Raw genomic sequence first — 5862 nt, forward strand, 5'->3', positions numbered from 1 at the left:
ACGTGCTGATTTACGTTACTGCTCTGTTTTATGTTTATGAGAGCAACAGCACGAATTTCATTCTGACCAGAGCATTATCTTTGTCGTTTCAAGTACTGAGCATATCTTAACTTGTCTCTCCTACAGATGCCTTCTATTTTAGCGCAAGAGTCAATCTCAATGTGTCTTTTTTATATAATCGTTGCTGCCAGATTATTGGCATGCTATACACCTTGGTATTCTAGTCAGATGTGTTCAATGCTTTTTATTATATATATGTGCACCCTTTCAAACCTACTTGGAATTCTAGTTTTTTCACTTCGGACCTGTCAGGAGTGCAACGTACGTTGAATGAAAAGTTTGACTTGGAGCTTCCTTTTAATGTGTTAACAAACAATCAATCACCAGGAAGCAGAAATAGACAAGTAAATGCACTATAGACAGAGCCATTTCACTTTCTATATCGATCCAGATATCCGTTAGTGGACATTTCTGGGATCTCCCATGCATCGCAAAATGAGGAAGAAAGTGGACATGCTGTGGACATAAACGGGACATTCTTCGGTGTCCCTGGGACCTCTGAATGTCTTAAGGGGTACTTCCATATGATATATCTGGGACATTTTTAGTTTGCTGGGTTGCATTGCTTACTGCTTGTTTTGAGCCCCGAGTGCCGGGCATACCGGGTCAGGCTGGTGTAACTAGTGCATGTTTTCGTGGCACAGCGTTGCTTAATTCTCCAACAATAAAACTGATTTGCAAGTACAGGGCGTGGCTGGAGTTTTGTAACCTGGAGGTGGATACGAGTTTAATTTCCATTCGCTCTCAGGTCCTGTGCTCCCAGCACTTCGCACCAGTTGCTTATTTGGGCACAGGAAGGCTTCGGTGGGATGCAGTTCCTACATTGAAGCGCACACCGCATTGCGTTGGTAAGTATAACACAAGTCGGTATGTGGAAGTTATCACATGAAAATGCTGTAGCTCTAGAGGCAATGATTGCGATGTGCTACTGGTGATTTACAGGAGGAAGTATTGCCCACGGCAATCAGAGCAGACTTGAAAGCAGCGGGCCTTCAACGGAGGACCGTGTACAAGATGGTGTAGCTCGTGATAATGACAGCACAGGAGAATACACCTTCACCAGATGAATCATCCTAGCCATGCTGAAGGTATACTTGAGAAACGTAGTTGTTGGGTTGGCTAACTGTACGACACCTTCTATTTTATCAGATTGTGGCACAGAAGCAAGTCAGCAACATCATGAACTGTCCCATCAGGACCATAGCTACGCACGACACACACCACCCTTGTCAGCACTGATCACTGTTGTCTCCCCTAGCTGCAGTTGTCACTGCTCTGCCAGGAAACTCGTCTGGTGTACGAAATGCAGATTCGTGACCTCTGCATTTAGCAGGTATGTTACAAATACTTTACCGCCATGAAGTCCGTAGACAATGCTTGATTTGACCATTTTTGACCACCATTTGCAGGTGAAAGAGGCTGGCATCCCCCCAAAGATTGGCCGTAATCCAGTAGTCTGGCAGCTCCAGCACAACCCACAAAAGGCAAGTTGGATAACCTCCGGAAGAAAGTGCACCAGCTGCAAGCCCGCAACAAGAAGCTTCAGAGAGACCTTAGAAAGGCGTATGTGAACGTGAGCCATCCGTCAACTGATGGAGCATGTGAGGTGTCACGTCTCTAGAACTAGCGCAGACTTCTTTGATGCACAGATAAAGATGGGAGGTGTGTGCAAATTTGGGCGCTGTTGGTCATCACCAAACAAGACATTTGCGCCGAACTTGTACTTTCACAGCCCCAGTGGCTACAGGTACTGCCGAAACCTGTTCCATTAGCCATCAGTGAGGTGACTGCAGCTGTGGATGAAACGTATCCCTCTACGACCTGGATTTTCAGATGAAGTCTTTGATGTTGTGAAGCGAAAGGTGACGAATTTCTCTGAAATGGACAAGCTCTGTGTGATAATCTTCGACGAGATGCACTTCAAGAGGGAACAGCACTACAATACAACAGAAGGCAGCTTTGAATGATTTCCGAGCTGTGGCAACTAGGCTCACACCGAGTTGGCAAACAAAGCGCTTCTCTTCATGGCTAGAAGCATTTGTACACCATGTCTTAGGCTACTTCTTCACTCACAGAGCAGCTTCTGCTTCAGACTTGGAAGAGAAACTGCTTGAATGCTACCGCCGCCTCTTGAGTGCAGGACCGAGGCCAGATGTTGTGACATGTGACCAAGGAAGCCAGAATATATCTCTACTGGCAAAATGCTTTTGCCATTGACAAACAGCTTGAAATACTGTCTACGCCACGGCTAACTGATATGAAAGTCAAACTGGCTGTACGTATCTTCAGCAACCATGTTGCGGCCTAACTGTTCACCCTATACACTTTCCACCAGGTACCACCCGATGCCATCCACACAGCCAGTTTTGTTGAGCGCGTCGACCGCCTCTTCGACACTCTTAGCAGTAGCCACCTGCATGGCAAGACGAAATATTCTTCGGCAATACAACAGGGGTCTGCTCACAAGGACTTCTTGCTGAGTGCCTGTCCGAGTTTGAGAAGATTACAGCTCTTGGATGCAAGAGAGCGCCCCCGTGTATCCGTCGCTTCTGCTTGACTATGATTTCCGTGCTTCAGCTCAGCGATGACCTGCGAAACTCTGGCATACAGTACCTCCTCACTAAAAGGCTGAACCAGAACGCACTCGAAGACACCTTCTGCATCATTAAGACAAAGTGTGGAAGCAACACTGACTCCAGCAGTATTCAGTTCTAGGCTGCAGTAAGGCATCTCCTGCTCGGACAACTTTTTAAGATTACACAGGGCTCAAACTGTGCTGAAGACGTGGACTCCCTCCTGGCGGCAATACCTATTGTTCCTAACTGCATGAGCAGACTTGGGTGTTCTGCTGCCACGCACATCACTGACGATGTCATCGTGGCACCTAGTGAGTCGCCATCACCGCTAGGGTCCAACAGAACAACATTCTTCGCAGGGTGGCTTGGTGCCTAATTTCTCGGTGCTCACACTTGCCCCTCTGAGCAGAAATACATACTGCTGGAAGACAATGGCACATTTCAAGACAGTAGCCAACTGTGCCGAGGATATGGACTTCCTCCTGGCGACAATACCTATTGGTCGTAACTACATCAGCAGCCAGTGTGGCAGCAGGATGTTCTGCTGCCATGCACATCACTGACGATGCCATCGTGGCAGCCTAGGGTCCAACAGCACAACATTCTTCGCAGGCTGACGTGGTGCAAAATTTCTCGGTGCTCACACTTGCCCCTCTGAGCAGAAATGCAGCCTGCTGGAAGACAATGCCACATTTCAGGACAGCAGCAAGCTATTGCTGTATTTGAATGTCAACAATGTGGACAGTACTGACTTTGGAAAGCTGTCGGTTCCTCTTCCCGCCTTTGCAACGTTTGTGGGTGCGTGCGCGGAAGCATTTAAAGCCGACGTCAAGACATTCCTCTTCTCACAAAGGGTCAGGACCAAGCTGTGTGAAGCGTTGGACACACTTGTGCCCAAACATTGAGTTTGTGTTCTTCAACGTGTATGATTATTTATTTCACTTTTGTCTGAGGGTACGACTGTTCTGGTTTGCACCACAAAGGAATGAGGAAGTACGAGATAGTACGTTACGTCAGAAGGCACTGCAGCAGGCAGCGAGCTACAAGTTCGTAATCTCTGCTCGTTTTTGTTATGTAACGAGAAGTTACTTTCCTTCCATGCAAAACCATATGCATCGTTCTGTTGTCTATCCAGAGCTTTCAGTTCTAACTAGGGTTCCGCGTTTTCTGTTTCTATATTTTGGCTGATTCGGCACATGTTCTTCGGTGTTTATGGATTTTCACAAAATCAGCGTTTTTCGTTTTTTTTTTCTTGGCGTGTACACGGTTTACCCGACAGTTATCGGCGAGTAGAAATCACAATGTAATTTCCGCACGACGCTCGTTCAACATGGAGTTGTTCGCTGCGGTAGCGTTTTACAGCTAGCGAAAAAGCAAATGGACATTTTTCACAACCATCGTATTTCGTATGGCTTTCTGATCTGCATCAACAACTTGCTGGCCATGTGCAGCAATTTATCTCTATTGTCGTTCCTGCAATGTCCCTGTGTTCGGTGTTTTGTTAATAATGAGTGAGAATTTACCCGGCGTATGTTTTTCGGTGTTTTTAGATGAAAACCGATAACGCGGAACCCCAGTGATAACCTATATTACACATGATTTCTTGTAATTCTTTCATTCCTCTATAGCATACGATTTTTCATAGTACACTTTTGCACATAGCTCCCTACCGTGTTATTTGTATTTTGACAGCTATGCAGAGTTAGTAATCGGTGCCTATCCTTTATGTTTAGTGTATGTACACCTATGCGCATAGGTACCTAGCATACTATTTTCTATTGTGAATCTTCAGCCTTGAAAAAGCGCCTATTCTTTGATGCGTATAAATGTATCCCTGTGTACATAGATTCCTAGCATGGATTTTCTATTTTGAATCTTCAGCCTTGAAAAAGCGCCTATTCTTTGATGCGTATAAAATGTATCCCTGTGTACATAGATTCCTAGCATGGATTTTCTATTTTGAATCTTCAGCCTTGAAAAAGCGCCTATTCTTTGATGCGTATAAAATGTATCCCTGTGTACATAGATTCCTAGCATGGATTTTCTATTTTGGATCTTCAGCCTTGAAAAAGCGCCTATTCTTTGATGCGTATAAAATGTATCCCTGTGTACATAGATTCCTAGCATGGATTTTCTATTTTGAATCTTCAGCCTTGAAAAAGCGCCTATTCTTTGATGCGTATAAAATGTGTCCCTGTGTACATAGATTCCTAGCATGGATTTTCTATTTTGGATCTTCAGCAGTTTGCCCACACTTTGATATATGTTTAGTGTATACCTGTGTAGCCCCCTAGCTACACAGGTATGTAGACCCCTAGCACGTAATTTTATATTTTCAGTCCTGCGCTGAGTTCAGTAGTTGTGTGCAGAACCGTCAGTATGTACGCGCAATTATATGCAGGGCTGAGCACCTTGTGCAGCTTGAAAATCTACACCACATGGCAAAATGTGCACAAAATAGCAGAAGCACAGCACATTGCCGATGCTTTGAAATGCCTTTAATATACAGTAGGAGTGGTCATCAACAGGATGTGTACACACTGAACAAGGTTGTCATTCCTGAAAGCTGATATTATTGTGGCTGGTTTGCAAGATAAAGTATCGCGGACTTCTAAACTGAGCTAACGAACTTTTGCCTTCTAGTTCCCCCATAGCATTCGTTACGAATGCCAAAAATTGCGGGCAGACATAGCACAACACAGTATGCAAATATCATACAATGTGATCTTCAAGTGCAAATATGTTCACTTCCACCTTCTATGTACGAGAGATATGTGGAAGGCTCGAGATGTGCATGAGGACAGCTATAGCAACATGCATTGGACATTAAGTTACTGGCCCCACATTTGTTTGCTGGAATTTGTACATTATCCCATAGACCGTGTTTGAGTTTGATTTTTTCGGGCGCCAAGGTATCTGGGATTACCCATAGACCGAGAGGTTACCCGTCAAAAAGAACTCGTTACGAGTTAAGTTACCGTATAAAAAATGTAACTAGGTTAATAACGAGGTTCTTCAGCTAGAAATGTAACTCGCAGTTACTCAAAAAAACAACGAGTTACTTCCAAGTTACTTCGTACACAAAATAACACTACACAGGTGCTGCGCGCGTTGCAGTTGAGTTCGACCTTGAGTTGCCTGCAACACGCTTAGATCTCTTTCGTCTATGACCAACAACGCGAACGCTTTGTATCTTAGTCCCCGTGGACGCACAATGGTTCAGCTT

The sequence above is a fragment of the Ornithodoros turicata genome, chromosome 1 (genome assembly GCF_037126465.1).
Source record: "Ornithodoros turicata isolate Travis chromosome 1, ASM3712646v1, whole genome shotgun sequence".
Lineage (NCBI taxonomy): Eukaryota > Metazoa > Arthropoda > Arachnida > Ixodida > Argasidae > Ornithodoros > Ornithodoros turicata.